The sequence below is a fragment of the Dendronephthya gigantea genome, unplaced genomic scaffold, assembly GCF_004324835.1.
Source record: "Dendronephthya gigantea isolate DGI-Jeju-01 unplaced genomic scaffold, DenGig_1.0 000413F, whole genome shotgun sequence".
Lineage (NCBI taxonomy): Eukaryota > Metazoa > Cnidaria > Anthozoa > Malacalcyonacea > Nephtheidae > Dendronephthya > Dendronephthya gigantea.
Genome location: NW_021163423.1, coordinates 24,686 through 44,869, shown reverse-complemented (window position 1 = coordinate 44,869; position 20,184 = coordinate 24,686). Strand labels below are relative to the sequence as shown.

At 37.0% G+C, this 20,184-nt stretch overlaps 1 long non-coding RNA gene across 1 annotated transcript; it reads right to left on the bottom strand.

Moving 5' to 3' along the window:
- Positions 1–234: 234 nt before the first annotated feature.
- LOC114542945 lies at positions 235–12,255 on the bottom strand. The gene is made up of 4 exons (XR_003689812.1): positions 12,175–12,255; positions 7,398–7,455; positions 7,186–7,320; positions 235–1,274 (listed from the first exon to the last, which is right to left on the bottom strand). It is a non-coding gene; the product is annotated as an uncharacterized LOC114542945 (long non-coding RNA).
- Positions 12,256–20,184: the final 7,929 nt, after the last annotated feature.

Genomic DNA, 20,184 nt, shown 5'->3' with positions numbered 1-20,184 from the left:
AATGAGAAAATTCATAGCGTATAACATTTTGCATAACTCGTTACTAGCAGGAACAAATGACCTAGTTGCCGTCCGCAAAAGCTGCGCATTGTTTCACAATGCTTTTTGTCTCATGTGAACCAATCTTTGATCGCCTATGTATGATCGAGTATGTTCCTTTTTCACTACCTTTATTCAAAAATATACCGTATCCCTTAGCTTTACCTTAGCGTACTATAACACTGAATGTAGCAACCAATACCAATGTAATATTTTATTTATTCTTATACTTAAGTCTTTTCGGTGTCATTAATTGATCACTACTGTGCAGAAAGAGTGCTCGAACTGTTTCTGCAAATGCTATAGCCCCCCCCCCTCTACGCTGGTATTCCCTGCATGTGCATTTCTCTAATTAATGTTCAGTATAGCATTTTTATATCTCTTCACTTTAGAATTCAAAGCCGATTGTAACGAATGTGTCCACTTCTGTGTCTTGAATTACCATTGTGAAATGTGTTTGGAAACATCTTGTGTTGAGGAGAAATGTGCTTGTAACGCTGTCTTTAAGGGGGTTAGCATTTGTTTGTTGCCTCTTTCGTTCGTAACAAGTCTAGTCGTCAGGAAAATCAATATTTTGAACACGATATTTTTGGGCGTTTTCAGTCTCAATCATAAGTTAATCAATCATACTATGAATTTCTTCCAGTGTAATAAAACGAGTGGTTGCAAAAGTGTCGTTTAATGGACAGAACAAAAGTTGTCTTGCAGATAAACCACCTTAAATACTCTTCTTTATACTCTTATGATATTAAAATTTGATATGAATGTAATCGTAGTGGTTCTAGTTTCATTAGTGGGAACTGTTAAATAAAATTCGCTTGATTACATTTTGTCTTCCTAAACTATTGTTAATGTTATATTTCTTTAAGTTAAACTAGTTCGGGACTATGATTTTTGATGCCGCGGACAGGGACGAAAAACTTCAGCACGAATTCCCCAATTTTTGCGCCGGATTGGGCGAGGATAGGTTATGAGAAACCGAACCCCCTCTTTGCTTTTGTTTCTTGCCTTTCTTCTTCCCTCCATCACTTGACTCTCTTGCCGCCTGGCGCCTGGTAACTTTTTGCACCAGCTGCACTTTTTTCAAGCTCCCTTTTTCCTTGCCTTCCCAGTGCACCTGCTCACTCAACCTTATCCTCTTACTCCTCCTTCTTGCTTCATCGCCCCCATCGCCAGCTCTCCTCTCAGAACCGTACATAATTATAGCGGAGTGTGGGGGTTTCGATATCATCCATCTGGAAAAGTGAATTTTTTATATATTTATTTAAAATAGCTTCAAATTTAAAATAAATTCAGTGCATAATATTCAAGTTGACTCATTCAAGAGAGACGTAAGAATGTTATTTAATTTTGACTTATCCACCGTTTAAGCAAAACGGGCTTGATACAACCGGGGCTTTTTTTTATAGTCAATTAAATAACACGTTCGTCGTGATTTGTTTGCTGATGACTTTTAAGGTGTCGTATATCAATATTTCTGAAAATTAGTTCCTCCCACTTGTGTCCACAATTTCACGCCTTTGCCAGTCTCTGCTCGGTTTTTACTCAGCATTATGCACCATTTTGTTATTCGCCATTGACGAGTTAAGGTGATTTGGATTTCAGTCTAACATTAGCACTCGATGGCATTAACATGCAGCGACATTCGCGATCGAGTGACTATGCTATCGAGTGACTCAAGTTGTGCGCACATTTTTATCATTACACAATTGGAAAAGCTAATTTTCTCAAACGATCACAAAATTTCTTCTCAACTGCACTGTGTTCAAAGCCTAAAGTCCGAAAATTTTTGAGGGGCTGAAGCAAACAAATGGGTACCCTCAAAGACATTTGTCTCGGAGTTGAACCTGAAAGGATTGTTTCTCTCTCATTAAAGTTCCGACAGTTTTTGTTAGAAAGTTCAAAGATTTAATATATTTTTTTAATATATTTTAGGAATCAATAATTTTCTTTCGCGAAGAGAAACGACAAAAAAATAATGTGAAAGCATTATTCATAAAATATGAGAACAATGCAGTAGAGCAATAGAGTAAGACAATTGGACGGATTTGTTTGCCCAGGGTACAACCCAGCTTTTATAGATCCCATGTTTTCAATCTTTACACTAGAAATACCATAGGTAGCCCAAGAATCAGGTTTTTGATGAAACAAGACACTCTTGCCAGTCTAAATATACACTAGCGGTCAAAAAGAACTGCTCAAATGTTGCTATTATCGTATGTAACAGGAATCGTGACAATCTATCTTTAATAGTACGCTAGCGGTCAAAAAGAACTGTTTAGATACAAATTCATAAAAAAGAAGCGAATATAGCAGAGAGCTTCTTAAGCATTTTGGATAATTCTCTTATTCCAAGCAATATTTCAATAATGTAATGCAGCCTGCCACACCTCCAAGATAGTCAAACAATGGTTTCATGCATGAGAAGAGGGAGTTACAGAAATGGATTGGCGTGCACACTCAAAAGATCTTAACCATATTGAAAATCCGTGGAACAATGTGAAGCGGATAGTTCAAGAAAGGAATTAATTCACAACGCGTCTATGATTTATGGGTTTCTGTAAGACTGTCCATATAGATGAATTTCTTTTGACCGTGAAGATTACCACCTTAACAGAAAGTATGCCACGCCGGTGTAAGGCCGTCTTCAATTATAAGGCCGAAGGGGGATCAACAAAATATAAATATTTCATATAGCTTAGCGTGTAATCTAGTCTATATTTACTCGTATAATTATATTGTTAGAGGGACAGTTACGCTTATTTTAGAGCATTTTAACTTCTTTTGAGCAGTTCTTTTTGACTGCCAGTGAATTTTGACCGCGCGCTGCATCACGTACGTCACTCGGGTAACGTATATAGTATATAATTACCTAAGGTTGGCAAGAATATTTTATTTTCAATATACATCGTTTAAAAATAATCAAATTATCAACATCTATTCAATAAAATACGCCAAAAAATAACAGCCCCTAAGTGTGGGGTAATTTTATTAAATTTGTACGTCGTTTTTTGGCAATGAAACGCGATTATCAATATAATAGCTGATGTTTCACATTTTTCACATTTACTTCCTAATCTCTGGGCGGAATTAGTACCCTCGCACGGCGCTCCGCGCCGGCTCGGGGACAAAGTAATTTTACATATGTTTTGATCAGGAAAGCATCAGAGACTCGCTGCATTGTAGATAATAAAATTCTAACCTTCCGTAGTTTACTACAAAACAACGCTAAAATTACATGCGTGAGATTCAATAGATCGATATAAACGTAGAAATTAGACAAATAAAAAGCCAAGTGTAACAACTGCCCCCAAAACACGATATGCAAATATAAAACTTCAAAACTGCTAAAAAAATAAAATCAAGCTAATTTTAAAATAAATAACTATTGTCCCCAGTTCACTTACTAGAAATGTAAAGTGTGTCTACCTCGTGTTCCGCAAGCACAGATGACCGTTTCCTATACACTCAGCTTGACTGATTTTGCAGCTCAGTAAATACCCCTGTGTCTATATACCCTTTGGCGGCTTATTATTTTGCCGGATAAATACCGATATTACTACGTAACTATATTCTAGTCACGTAACAAATGTTTTAGAATTGAAGGCAAAATACCGATGCAAAGCAATGCAAAGAGTTCTTGGAGAGGTTTTTGTGAGATGCCATGGGTACCACAACAATACCCCGTGAAATTTATTAGTCTATCAATCTTGGCCCTTGGTGGTTTTGATAAGGACTCGTTAGACCGGGAGCCCAGAGGGTCGAGCCTAGCTGGAAAGCAAACCAATTTTAATGCACATAGTGATGTTCTACATGCGTACGACTATACGAAAATGAACGTCTGCCGGGGATAGGCTGGTGGGCGTGGTTAGGATGGGCACGTGTAAGATGCGAGAAAATCAGCTAGATCAGCTGTGAGATAACCGAAAAAAATATTTGCCAAAATGTTCAGCATAACTCTTGTAGTTACAAATGTCCACTGCCAGACATATTGGGTGGTGGGTTGGCCCCGCCAGACAGCCTCGAAGGCCCACTCACCAAATTTGTCTAGATCAGCTGTGAGATAACCAAATAAAATATTTGCCAAAATTTTCAGCATAACTCTTGTAGTTACAAATGTCCACTGCCAGACACATTGGGTGGTGGGTTGCCCCCCCCCCCCCAGACAGCCTCGAAAGCCCACTCCCGAAATTTGTCTAGATCAGCTGTGAGATAACCAAATGAAATATTTTGCATGATGTTCGGTATAACTCCATTAGTTCCAAATTGCCACTGCCAGACATTTCGAGTGGTGGATTGACCTCGCCAGACAGCCTCGAATTCCCTCACCTCTAGAAAATTGTTCATGATCATCTATTTCTAGATAATCAGCAAATTATATACTTGGAAATATATATATATAATAGTTACCAAAGACTATTGTCAGACATTTCTGGTGGTGAATTGTTTTTAACCCAAAAATTTGAATATAACTCATCACAGTTAATAGAAATGAACTTATTTAAGCCTAGACTGTACACAATCGGCCTGAAAAGCAACAGTACAAAATATTTGCAGTCCATTTCTGTCCGACATTACCAATTGTAATCTACACTGCGTCCAAGAATTATATGCAAAATAGTTTTTCCGCTACATTTCATTTGGTTTTTAAAAGAGGATTATGAAATTTCGTATATATTATGAAAACACTGTAACATGCCCACAACTGAAGCTTTTGGCTGATCTGAGCAGTGGTAAACAAACAGGGGCCATTTATGCTTTAAATAGAGATCTTGGGCGTCCATTTTTATATGCATATTACACTTATACTGCTATTTAGCGAATTGATACAATTGAAAAAATTTTTAAAATGAGACAATATCGTCTATCTAGGTAATTTTAATCAATATATTCTCACACACATTTGATAAATAATAAATTATATAATGATATACCAAAAATAGAAGATTAATATTATTCATTAATGTTTAATTTATCATCCATGATTTGATTTGACTAAAAGTAGCCTTCGATCCATCAATGCGATCAGTTTCCTGTTGCATCAGGTGAAATACCTCTAGCAGTAGTTTTAATTGCATTCCAAAGATCTTCTGTTGACGAGTACTGTCTTCCACCGGCATATACCTCTCTTTTTTCCACAAGTTCTGAATTGGGTTGAGATCCGGAGAGCGTGCTGGTCATTGCATAATTTCACCTTTTTTAACAAGAACTTTACTAAGAAAGCCTGTTGTCAAGTGTGCAGCATGGGAAGGAGCATTGTCCTGCATAAAAACCATATTTCCTCCGAAATGACAAATTTTCTTCTTATACCATGGCAAAAAATGCTCCTTTAGGAAAGCTATGTATTTCGGGGCGGTTTTAACCCCATCCTCGACTCTAAATGGGCCGACAAGTTCATCATTGATGATCGCAGCCCAGAAGATAACTCGCCTTGTTGATGCCTGAAACACTGGAGGTAATCCTTTCATATCACACCATCCTCTTCTCCAGCCATCGGGTCCATCAAGGGTTGCTCGGGACTCGTCAGTAAATAACACCAACTCAAAGTTCTGTTTCACATATTTTTTCACCAACTCAAAGTTCTGTTTCACAGATTTTTTCGTCCACTCGAGTCTCTTTTCTCAATGAACTTTCCTTAAAAGAGGTCGCACCAAGGGTGTCTTACATTTTGCATTACGCTTTAGAATGGAACATCGGCTGCTTTAAGAAACGTTACACATACCATTTGCTTCGAAGACCTGCTTGGAGGTCTGTCGAGGATTACGGTGGACTTCGCGTTTAAGTGAACTGACTCCCCGACGAGACACACCTGACTTTTCCTGAATCTTCCCCTTGTCTGCTCTTCCATTGCAGGATTGTGGATTTGTAGCATATTTTTTAATTTTACGATGGTCGCGTTGAAGCATTTTGGCGATTTGAAGGGTGGGTTGCTTCTGCTGTAGTGCTTGAATAATTTTGGTCTTTTCAACTCCGCAGCCTATCTTGCATATAAAAATGGACGCCCAAGATCTCTATTTAAAGCATGGCCGCTGTTTGTTTACCACTGCTCAGATCAGCCAAAAGCTTCAGTTGTGGGCATGTTACAGTGTTTTCATAATATATACGAAATTTCATAATCCTCTTTTAAAAACCAAATGAAATGTAGCGGAAAAACTATTTTGCATATAATTCTTGGACGCAGTGTAGATTACAATTGGTAATGTCGGACAGAAATGGACTGCAAATATTTTGTACTGTTGCTTTTCAGGCCGATTGTGTACAGTCTAGGCTTAAATAAGTTCATTTCTATTAACTGTGATGAGTTATATTCAAATTTTTGGGTTAAAAACAATTCACCACCAGAAATGTCTGACAATAGTCTTTGGTAACTATTATATATATATATTTCCAAGTATATAATTTGCTGATTATCTAGAAATAGATGAATGACAATTTCTAGAGGTGAGGGAATTCGAGGCTGTCTGGCGAGGTCAATCCACCACTCGAAATGTCTGGCAGTGGCAATTTGGAACTAATGGAGTTATACCGAACATCATGCAAAATATTTCATTTGGTTATCTCACAGCTGATCTAGACAAATTTCGGGAGTGGGCTTTCGAGGCTGTCTGGGGGGGGGGGGCAACCCACCACCCAATGTGTCTGGCAGTGGACATTTGTAACTACAAGAGTTATGCTGAAAATTTTGGCAAATATTTTATTTGGTTATCTCACAGCTGATCTAGACAAATTTGGTGAGTGGGCCTTCGAGGCTGTCTGGCGGGGCCAACCCACCACCCAATATGTCTGGCAGTGGACATTTGTAACTACAAGAGTTATACTGAACATTTTGGCAAATATTTTTTTCGGTTATCTCACAGCTGATCTAGCTGATTTTCTCGCATCTTACACGTGCCCATCCTAACCACGCCCACCAGCCTATCCCCGGCAGACGTTCATTTTCGTATAGTCGTACGCATGTAGAACATCACTATGTGCATTAAAATTGGTTTGCTTTCCAGCTAGGCTCGACCCTCTGGGCTCCCGGTCTATATTTTCTATAATTACATCACGAACATGAAAACTTTGCTTTCAATGGTCACGAATGGAAGAATTTGATGAAGAATATATTGGCAGAGAAGAGAAAATAGTAAACGAGTATTCGGTTACCATATTAGATGACATGACGGGCCCATAATCGAGAGACTTCAGATATATCTTCATATCCTCTGAGGAAGAGATGGCATGAGAAGCTCCTGCCCTCAAATACGGAATTATGTTCCTCTTAAGGTTCTTTGCTATCATCTTAAAAATTACATGAGAATGAAAATTAACAATCATATAGTTCAAAATGACATGCCCATGTCTGGAAATCTTAAGACCTTCAGTTCTTTCTTTGATAAACATCTTTCGAACATGTCCATATCATTGTAAATCTCCCTAAAGATTGAAGAGGTAAAAATTTATTAGCAGTGAAGAACCTAGTAACAGATTTCCCTAGAAGGATGAAAAAACTGCCCATAATTCGGTATACAGTATAACGTACGCATTTTTTACCCATATAATACCTCATCTCCGAGTCTACGCAGCGCGCATAATAATAAACGTTAGTAAAATATTGCGCAATTGATCCAAAACACTGAGCTATATAATAATTCCTTGAGGACCGGCTCCTGGCCAGAAAGTGAAGCAAAAAACATGGCGGATTTCGGCGTTTGCTGACGCCACATGGTCCCCTTTGCCCATGGTAATTACCACTGACATACCGCGATACAAAGTCAAAAACGTGTCCATCACCCTCCCGATTTTTATGAAAATATTTTCGGTTTTCGGTATTGTTTTCGGCATATATTTTCTCCGCATTTCATCTAAAGTCTCTTTTTCACTGTTCAACAAGTTATATGGAGAAGTGGTTTCTTGCTCTACTTATGATGCTGTGAATGGCCTAATTCATCTATCGGGATATTAATTTTTACCTCAGGTAAGCCGGTTTTCACAACATTTTCGTTTTTCGCCTTTGGTATAGACTATAGACAACTACCAAAGCGTCTGTTGCAGTAATTCCTTTGAAATTAATGTTAAAAACGGCAAATATGCCTTTTTGATCAATGGTACATGACTTAGTTACGCTATGAAAAACTATATTTTATGAAAAAGGATCAATAACTGATGTTTTAAGTTAGGCTATGTTGTTTTTTTTATTAGAACTCTTATGGGATTTGAAAATGTCAGGCACTGGAGCAGGGGCGGCGGAATATAATACATTTTGGAGGGGCTGATTTAACGAGGCGCCACCATGGTTGGCGCCGAGGGAATTTTTTTTGGAATTTCAGTGCTCTAGATCTTCGGAAATGGCCATTTCAGAGCCTACTTGCCGCTTTTATCGTAGTTTTTCATGGGCAAACACAAACTGAAAACGGCACAGCGCGTGTAGTGATATCTTCTACATTTGAAAAAGCATCTCTCATTCTTCATTCTGGCAGTCTTCATGAAATTTTTGGGGGGGCTAAGCCCCCCTAGCCCCCCCTGTTCCGCCGCCCCTGCACTGGAGCTTTCACTCATATTTAATGCCAACTAATGAGTATTTTCATTCAAACAATTAAGATAAATCAATATTCAATCCTCCCAGTAAATCTACTAGTCTCTCTATTGATCCTTAGTCTATTTTAGATGAATTTAAAAGATTAAACATGATGACTGTGTGAGTGCTGATACAAAATATTTCACTGTTAGATTTCAACAGTGTTTGTTAAAAGTCCAGTATGTTATCTTGTTTGCCAAGTCATGGCTTAATAGACTTTCTTGGCATCTTGCACCTTGTTAATCAAGCTACAAGCTTGATTCAAGCTTGTTAATTTGCAATGATTTCTACTCATCTCTGGTTCTGTCCTCTGGGTGTACTCTGTTGAGAACAGTTAAACTTGGTCTGATCTCTCTTTTTTAGGATAAAGAGGTTATGGAATTTGGGGATGGCTTTTTGCAAATTATTGGAACATTAAACTGTTAATTTTACCATGTTGACTTTGTTAGTTATAGTTACAATAGTTATCTAAATGAAAAATAAATTTATACAGACTTGCATTGACTGAGCAGTTTGTTTTCAATTTGCTGCAACTTTTATAATTTTCTGGACAGTTTTACCCTCCCTACCATTACAAGGAATATTATCATAGGGTTAATCAGGAATTGAAGGTTAATAGATTATAGACTAATGGAGGAATGAATAGGCTCAGTTGCATTTTCATTAATTCATAAGACATTTGTTGATAGCACAACTGGTACCATAATCTTCTTGGTACCATATATAATCAAATTTTTGTTGTTTACTATAGCCTTTCTTTGCATTATCTGGAATATGAGTCCACTCAAATTCTTGAGTCAAGCAGGGAACCATTTGAAAGTGCATTACTTGGGATACAGTAATAAGATATGGGTAACTTATAGCTATAATGACCTAAATGAAAATATCCTATGCGAATATATCTTGAAATACTATTACTAATCAGCCCCCCAGCATTTTGCATGAGGTTTGGCCTTTGTTCCCTTGAGTTATGCATGGGCTGATATGCATAAGCATGATGTTCTAAGGAAAACATCACATAATCACATATTCTCTGCCGGTAACCTTTAGTCGGCGATTGATATCCGAAAGATAATCGAAATTTCCGACAAGACTCGAAAAATATTCAAGTATTTTAAAAATTTTACACAGAAAATATGTATGAATAATGAAAATATAATATATAAATAAAATAACCTGTCAGCTAATCGTATAAAAATCCTTCGTCCACAATTTTTTTTGCGTTTTAATATTTATTATTTCTGGCATTGGCAAAACAGCGTCAACGACTTGTATATAACTGAAATAAACGCCTTATTGCAAGCCTTTGTAGCAGAAAAATAAATCGAAAAATACAAAACAACAAGGTTTCACTGCAAAAACAAAAATATTCATACAAAACCAGGGGGGAACATTCTCTTGTAGCGGGCTCATATTTGAGCCTGGTCAGTGGTAATTACCATGGGCAAAGGGGACCATGTGGCGTCAGCAAAGCTTCTGCGCAAGCGCAGAAGGGCGAAGTCCGCCATGTTTCTTGCTTCACTTTTTGAGAAAAAACATTAGGAGCCGGTCCTCCAGGAATTATTATATAGCTCAGTGATCCAAAACAACTCAAAAATGACGAGCTTTAATTAACTCCAATCGCCGTAAAAATATATTCAAAACACGACCCATAACCTATATTTTAATATTCCAATGGAAACTCATGAGTAGCTGGCATGCAGAAACGGCAAGAAGCAAAAAACTACCAAATTTCCTCTTATATTGCGACAAATTTAGAGAAATATGACTCCGCGTAATACGAGTAGACTTTTTGTTCAGCAAAAAGCAAAGTGTAACAACTGCTTCCAAAACACGTTATGCAAATATAAAACTTCAAAAATGCTAAAAAAAATAAAATCAAGCTAATTTTAAAATAAATAATTATTGTCCCCAGTTCACTTACTAGAAATGTAAAGTGTGTCTACCTCGTGTTCCGCAAGCACAGTCTGCACAGATGACCGTTTCCTATACACTCAGCTTGACTGATTTTGCAGCTCAGTAAATGCTCTTGTGTCTATATACCCTTTGGCGGCTTATTATTTTGCCTTCAATTCTAAAACATTTGTTACGTAACTAGAATATAGTTACGTAAAAATATCGGTATTTATCCGGCAAAATATCAAACATACAAGTGCACAATGCAAAGAGTTCTTGGAGAGGTTTTTGTAAGATGCCATGGGTACCACAACAATACCCCGTGAAATTTATTAGTCTATCAATCTTGGCCCTTAGTGGTTTTGATAAGGACTCGTGTGCTTTCAAAGACATGCTCTAGGATATTACGTAAACAAGAAACCTGTGAAATACTTGATCTGGAAGATTACATTAATCTAGATCAAGACCTGGTTTTATAAACATCTAAATTGAGATTTATCCTCATTAAATTGTGTGGCGGTGCCCACCGCTTAAATGGAGGAGGAATATATCAATATATTATTGTTTACATATCATAGGAACAGTAGCGTATACAAATAATTTATAGAAATATTTCTAATTGTGAAAATAATTTAACACATATAGCAACAACATGTAGTATTTTTGTTTTGCTAAGTTACTAAGTGTTATTGGGAATATTATAATCTTTAAATAGAAGCGGATACTCTAGTCGCATGCTTGAATTGGCATGCACTCCTAGACGAAGTTCGAACTGTTCACTTGTCAAAACACTCAAAAGTTGATATAGCATTGACATATAAGCGAATATATGTACATTGCCACAATGAAATTAGAAGTATCAGGGCTTTATACATTTTCTATAGTATATTTCACAACTTTTTAGTGGGCCTTTATTGTAATACACACTTTCATAACTCAGCGGTTTATTAGAATTTATTATTTCCCACTCTATACTCATATTTTATAATGCACACTACACATTTTCACGTTTTATTTAAACGTTTTCACGGCTCTACCAAAACGTTTTTACGGCCAAAGCAAGACCCAAACGGGCCTAATAAAATACCTGGCCCACGAAAAAATGAGCCATTTATTTTTGTGGGTAGCCGCTGCGCATGCCCGGCTAACCACTATGTCAGAGTCGAAAGTGTCCGCGTAGCATGGAGGGATGTTCGGCACTCGTCGGTAATCACTCGGACAAATTGGCGCTGAAGGAAACACTCGAAACATTTCCGACGTTTAGTCAGATTTTATTCGAAGGGCTGCTTTGAGTTTTGGCAAATTTCTGTATAAAAGTCAAGGTAAAATCAACGTTGCATTATTTGTGTCAATTTTTGTCATTTCAATCGCTCATTTGTCCACTGCCGAGCAATTTTGATCACAACCAGATTATACAAGCATACAAATCTTTAATACTGCGTGGCTTGTTTGCAAGTTTCATTGATAATATCTTATCACTGTGGTATTCAGTCCTACAATCAGTCAACATTGAATGCCATCATTCATCATTGATATAAACGTGTATTGCTTCAGTAGTAGTTACCAGGAAGGTATGTCCTAGGACCTAGATTTTCCTCCACATTATTTGAAAGCAATGAATTTGAATGGCACATTATTTGAATGGTACATAAACATTGTGATAGTATATAATTTGAACATACCATAAGCACATGTGATTCACTGTTCTTTTGACTCTTAATCAATTGCTTCTTGAAATATGGCAAGCAAAAACCTTGCCATTGTGCAGGTATTGAAGTTAGACCTTGCCATTGTGCAGGTATTGAAATTGAAACCAGCCATTGTGCAGGTATTGAAATTGAACCAGCCATTGTGAAGGTATTGAAATTGAAACCAGCCATCGTGCAGGTATTGAAACTGAAACCAGCCATTCTGCAGGTATTGAAATTGAAACCAGCCATTGTGAAGGTATTGAAATTGAAAACAGCCATTGTGCAGGTATAAATAAAACGGCAGCCATTCTGCTGATATATTCAAACAAAATATTAAGTTTAAGGCTACAAATATTTGCATCATTTTTGAAGTTCATCGCTCCAGGATTGGTTCACACCACAATTTTCTAGACTGTCGAAACAGTTTCTGCGGTCTGAAAGGCAAGCTTTGGTATTAAATACTATTAATGTTTTATATTAATGTATTTTGCTTGTCATATCTTAACGGTATCCAGTGCAGTGATGATGATGACGACGATGATGATATGTTCTAAGTATCTTGAACCAGTTATCTCGTTGGAAAGAAAACTCATACCAAAAGAACCCAGTCAGACTATATTGTCTCCTTTACCAAGCCGTCTACCCTTAAGTACACGGTTAAAACGACAAGAGAACAGTTTACAAGCCACGAGACAGTCATCATAAAGTATACAAAGAATATTTAAAAAATCAATTTTTAAAATGAACAGTCCTCGTGGTATTGAAAGAAATATTCTCAATGTTGTAACATGTGTAATTTGAGTAATAAATATAAATATTTATATAATAAAATATATATAAAATATTTTTTAAATCGTTCGGTTCGCTCCGATTATCCATATGACCGCTTGACGGAATTCCTATGGGTAATCTGTCTTCCTTGATGATGGATGGCTTCTTGATAGTGGTCGATTACTAAGTTCGCCAAGTGGAAATCTTTAGGGCGATAGCTGGATGTTTTTCTTCGAATAGTTGTTCTGCGTGACGTAGGCGACCACTAAATCGAAGTACTCTATTGCTGTTATGTGGATAAAGGGATCGAGACTGTAATAGGCTTGATTTCTTTAACGACTTCGATTGTTGTATAATTCTGATCTCGGCAGTTAAGGCGTCCATTTGTGCAGTCTTAATCATCAGATTTTCAGCCTGTTTTAATTCCATTACATATAGGTTTGTCAAAGGATGCATTAGGGTTGGAGGATTCGGTGAATTATTGGGGGTATGACTTCCTCCTCGCTGTTGCGCTTTGAATTGCTTAATTTTAGCCATCAGGCTAGCTAGAGCTCTGCGAAGTCTAGACCATATTGAAAAACGACTAAATTTTTTTTACCGCAGGCATTTTACTAGTTGAACTGTTGAACCTCAGAGGAATAGGACTGTGAATCCTCCTACGTCGATCGATTGAAAAAGCTTAATCTAATCCCTCTTTCCTATTGGCATGAAATGAAAGATATCGTCTTCTTCTACACATGGAAATCCGGGTTGTTCGAAGTTGATATCAACCAGTTCATTGCACAGTCTCTCCATCATTCCACTCGCTCGAGCTCCGGCAATCTGCTTCGTCCAAATCTGTGGAAAGCTTCTCTATTCAGAAACTCGTACTTTAACAAAATTATATTTTTATGCAATAATTTGACCTCAGAGATCAAATCATCCTCTACAGTTCCCATATTGAAATCTAAACTATATATTTATTATTCGAACAAACTGATCAATATCGTTCTTTAGGGTCAAACTGTTGTTCGTAAATGCATTTCCTATATAACTTTGTTTGTAACTTTATATGTATATGTATGTTAATATCGTAATAACTGTAGTAAATATGTAATAATGTCAATGTAATTTTTGGTGGGACTTAAATAGGAACTAACGTTCTGTTGTCGTTACCATCATTCATACGATTGTTAAGTTAATAGAATTAAAAAAAATAAAAAAAGTAGTTCGACAAATTAGGGCAAACCTCGGGGTTATTTTTAAAGTGACTGCAGAAAAAATACGGAAAATACGGACCGTACAGGAATATTTATATCCGAAATACCAAAGACAATATCTTAAACAAAATTTCTTGGTATATTACACGTCAATTCATCAACAATCCCAATTGAAATGTTCGTATGAATGTGATCCATTTTACGACGTTTTATAGGAAAACTCGAGGGCCATTATTTATAAATGAATTAAATGCAAATTAGCGCACAGGCTACAGCCGTTCTTGTCACCAATTCCTGGTAATGCGTAAGATTTTTTGCTTAATTAATAACAAACACTTATTAAACAAATGAATAGCAACAGACCACGAGTCTGCATTAATTTAAAGGAAGATAAATATTGACTATAGTATTCAATGATTATAGTATTATATAAACATTGAGAATTTCCCTGTTGTCAATATCACTCAAATCACTATATCGGAATGCTTCGTTATCCTTACTTTATCTTTACTTTACTACATAATTTATCCAAGTTATTCCTTGCAGCTACGTGCAGGTAAAATATGCTTGTTGTGTTAATGCTCAACTTACACTAAAATACCTACTTTTTATTCCAGAAAAATCAAAAACGAATAAATTGTAGTAAAAAAGGGTGGTTTTTGAATGTCGAATATTATTACCGAGTATTATTGTTCAGTTCTGCGGCCTCTTTACCTACATTCCAAACATAATAATATTGGAAAAAATGTTTCCTTATCCCCATGTATGGCCAAAGTCACAGATGTTATTCTACACTGAAACAACAAACTTTAAATTCGCGTATATATAGACCAGAGAAACGGGTAAAAATACTGCTTCTGGACAACGAGCTAACGCGTTTCGAACCATGCAACAATTAAAATCACAACATCGACATTCCAAACGAGATTGGATGGGGTTGTTAATATCGTGAGAAGTTTTTAATGAGGTCATATAATACTCTTGAATGACTGTGTCAAAGACCACAGGTGACGGTAAGGTATTGATTAATTGAGAAGAATAGATATTATGTGGGAAATTAATCTGATTAAATGATCACTTCATATTCTTTTAATTATTTCAAGAATTTTTGTAGCTCCAATATCAGCCTGTCATGATCAGGATGCTCTTCATTCTATTTTCCCTTTTTTGAAGATTCAAAATACATTACTATATAGCTGCATGCATTGCCACTAAACAAAACATTCCTTGATATTATGATATGGTAATATAAGAACAAATCCCATACACCAGTATTAAAGAGCTGAATAAATGCTAAATTGCATGGTACCAGAAATTTAAAAGTTGTTTTTAGATTTTTTTCAAGAGAGAGAAAGTACCCAAATTGGGGGCAAAATTTTATATATTCATGTTCAGCATTTTTCGTTTCCTTTGTAATTGATTGTTTTTACGGTTTCCTAACTAATATTTTAAGGGTTCTCGACTTCTCACCAACTGAGATCTAATATTCTTTACACTGAACTCGAAATATTGAATGAATTGTTTTCTTCTCACTTGGTAACCCTGAGTGGGTGTTTTCTGTGTAATTATGTAATCTTGCACTTTGGGCTAGAACATTTTCGAAGAGAATGTTCGAATATGGGCAATGAGAAACCTATATATTCCTTGCCAAACCGTTTCGATCAACAAAGTAACTGTACACGACATCATATTGAAATCTTCATCAAAGTTGGTATTTTTCAAATATGAATTCGCTGTTGTTTCTTGTGCTTCTTATTTCTGTCACTCATGCAACAGGTATGCTAAAATATTAAATTGCATAATTCCTGAACTTCTACAGAGCAGATTCAGAACAGCTTATATTACTCGACACGTCAATTTTAGGTTTAATGAAAGGCGCATCAAATCATCCACCCTTGCTTAGAAGAGCGGGAATGAGTATGTTTCTTTTTTATTAACTATATATTTAAATATACCATATTCCTCGTGTTACGTATTCAGTCCTAAGACGAAAGTTTCATTCTTTATCAGTTCATTGTTATAGCACTTATGGTCTGATGGACTGTCGATTGAGGCTAATTAGAGGAAACTGATAATGCCAGTACTTACTGCTTTGCAATATTTAAAAATTCAGTGTAAGTTTTTGTTTCAATGCAGTACGTGCTAGCAGCACTGTTTAACTGTATCCTGATTGAGGTAATGCCCCTAGTGTTTCACTTTAAGTCGTCTTCGATGTCATTAGATCATTGCGGTACTGTTAGTCTGACTGATTGCTCTCACTGCTTCTGGTGATACTAGCCTGACTTGTTTAGTAATAGGGCCCGTCCCTTTCTTTTAATCTTATACTATTTTTTATATCTCCTTGCTGAAGATTTCGAAGCACTTTGTAAAGGTTGTGTCAATTTATGTTTCTCGAAATACCATTGTGAAATGTGTTGGAAAACATCTTGTGTTCAGGGGGATTGTACTTGTAAAGCTATCTTTCAAGGGGTATAGTATTTGTTTGCGATCTGTTTTATTCGTAAGAATTTTGAGAGTATCATACGAGTTGGCGTGCTACCCACGGCTTGCTAATGAAATTGAAAGAAAACGCTCCTTCATTACTCATTAGATTTTTGAACTTTTTGGGGAGTCTTACGGATTAAGTCATGTTAAACAATCAATTATGAATTTCTTGCAGTGTCGTGTAACGAGTGGTTGTCGAAGTGTGGCTTAACGGGCATAGCTAAAGCTATTGATGCAATTGCTGAATATATAAAACGAGGTCTCCCAGACAAAATAATTATATATTTATTTGTCTTTATGCTCTTGTTATAGCTTTGATTGCATAAATAAACGAGATTTATTAATCACATTTTGTCTCACAAATTAGTATAAATATTATTCCTTTCCTAATAAAGGTCCGACTTCACCCGGATAGTGAACTGCATCTACTCGACTAGGGGAAACATAAACTGATTCGAGGCAACCTCGCATCCTGTCTCTTTCTTCTTTTACGTCATGCTTTGTGCTTTCAATTTCCGCCATCCTTCATTCGCTGCCCTTCTTTTTCCTTTCCCAGCACACCTCCTGCGCACTCCTTAAGCTGTTCGCCCTCTTCTCAAGCCTTATGGTTCATCACCTTCCCCCTTCCCGGGCCGCACAAAGAAGAAATAAGTTAGGGTGACACCCATTTGCAATCATTTGGATAAAGTGTAAATATGTATTAGGAATGGAAATCTTTCTATCCAAGTCCCAAGACGTGCTTGAGATCAGCATGCAGAGTTAAATACATATTATACGCTGATATAGTACTGTGCAGCGGAATTGCGATTTTACACCACTATTTCTAATGTCGTCAATCCTAAGGGATGAAGGTGCACGAACGAAAGTTTTTGCGATAAATACCAGAATAGAAGACCCCATAATTGTATTCTGATCGCCCTCGTATTGTCAGAAACTTCCTGAGACTTTTACATAGAAAAATGAAATAGAGGCGTTGGAAAAACGCTCCAGATTGTAAACCGCATGTTACGCCTGTATTGTAAAAGCTCACTCACACTCACACTCACACTTGAGTGCGATTCCAGTGAGCCTGCACACGCGTGGAACACTTGAAGTGTGAGTGAGAGTGGGGTGTGCATTGAAGTGTAAGTTATAGAGTGGAGTGTATGTGTGTGAATGGTCACTCAATGTGGCGACACTCATCCTTGAAAATGTTAGGCAGCTTTCTATTCAATGGCTCACTCGAATGCGACTTGCTTGCCCCGTAAAGACGGGTAAGTTTTCCTTCACAAAAGATTCTTGACCAGTTCACTTGCTCCTGTGTATGGCGAACAAGTTTTTCTTGACAAGTATATGATAATGTATTATGTCGAGTATATTTACGACCATATGATACAATGAGTATAGGGCCGAATCTCAAAACAAACAAAAATGATAAAACTTCCAAAAACCGCTCAATTTGGTCCAAGATATTGTTGCGCAGTCTGCTACTTATAAAGCTGGCATGACTAGCTTTTGAAAAAGGCTTCTTGTCAAGGAAAACTTGTCATTTTTTTCGCGTACACACAAGCAAATAAAACTTGTCTGTACGGGGGCTTAAGGTTTCATGTTGATCAGTAATTAATCATTGAAGGTATATAAACTATTTAAACTGTAGTTAGACTTGTCAATGCGTTCGTAAGACGTTATTCATAAGATGCCTTAAGATAGACAACATTCCTCGGAAATGAAAGGTCGCTCTCGACCGAATAAGTGCGGAAACACAAAGGTCTTTTAGGAAGTAAAAAGAACGATAACAAAGCAAGCAAGCGAAAAAAAAGAAGGGAAGCTTCATCCGATCAATTCAATTTCCAGTCTGGTGTCACAAACAAGGATTCAAAGTCCCGCAACAAAAAACAACTGGCGATGGAGAAGAGAGACACGTTAACTGGTGGTTGTCCTTCGTTGTCGAAACAAGACGATGAAGCTGCAGCTTTTGCTTTTATGGCTACGGCGCAAATACACAGCTTAACTATAATGTATTTGTTGTGACTACATTCCAGCTATATTTGAATAATTATTTGAATCACAAACTGAGCATAAAAAACAAGCGCTGTGTATAAAACTATTATAGTTGGTAAATTATTCAAATACCGGGTGTTGCGTCCCAACGTGGGGCAAAGTGTCAACTGAGAAGAACACGAAATAAGAATAACATTTTATTCGTTCGTACAAAGCCAAGGTGAAATTTTAAAAATCTATGGCTTTACTCCACTCCGATATATAAGTTTAGTTGTTAGCTCCAGCTCCGACCATACAAAAAAGGCTGCCAAGACGAAAATTGCTCTTTTTATATCCTAAGAGGGCCTGAGGCGAGTTAAAAAAAGAGTTCTTACATCAAGTACATAACACTCCTCGCCCAAGGATGGTAAAACATCCTTGCTACAATGGTAAAACGTATAAAACATTCGATTATTGGGTATACATTAAAGTAACGAGTTCGCTAACTGGTCTGTGATAGACTTTTCTCTCTCCATTCTTTGAGATAACGATTTTTGCCTTTCTCACTTTTCCGTCTTCGCTTGGTATCGCTTCAACGACTCTTTCGAGGGGCCATTGGTTACGTGGACTTTGATCGCTCGTGATGACGATATCTCCTTTTCTTATAATTATTTGGCTGTTTATCGTTCCATTTCGTTCTCTTCTGCTGTTCTTGAAGGTATTCTCGTTTCCAACGTATCCAAAACTGATCGGCCAAGTATTGTGATCTTCGCCAGTGGCGACGTGAATAAAGATCCTCTGAGTAGGTACCCCCCATACAATAACGGAAGTAATTAGTATTCAAAGGGTAGAACTAAGGGGTACTTCAGTGAACTCTCTATATATGGAAGGCTCGCTCTAGTACATTGCGTAATCTAAAAGTGAAGCCAAACATGGCGGATCATGAGGGCTGCTTGGGTACCGAACCAGACCTCCACGCACGAGCGGTCAAAATTCAATATGGCGGCAACGTGTAGGAGTTGAACTTGGTCAGTTTTGTTAACACAAGTTACACAACACAAATATACGGCATAAATTACCTCTTAGAAAGAATAACATTGCCAGGTAAGGTTGTAACAAATTTTATGTATTCATTATTAAAATATCGTTTTTTAAAAACTTTGTAACGTCCGAAATGTGAGTTTTTTTATTTTTCGTCAAGTTTTATAATTCGTGTTTTGAATTTCCACGCGCGCATTGTACGCTTCGTGGAGGCAGGTTCGGTATCCAAGCAGCCTTCATGATCCGCCATGTTTGGCTTCACACTTTGAACTGGAGCGAGCCTTCCATATATATAGAGTTCACTGGGGTAATTAGTATTCAGAGGCTGATTTTGCCGAAGATATGCGTGGTCTCCACGCAGGGTGAGAGTGTGACGTAACTAAATGGTAATTAAGTAGACAGTAAGGATTTGCGAGAAAAATATTTTATTTGTCAAGTCACATTTAGTACGTCAACATTTTAATAGTATGTTTCTTTCCATAGCATTAGGACTTTTTTTTTAAAAGTTCGTTTTCTATGTATATGTTGTGCGATGCTTCCCACCGTT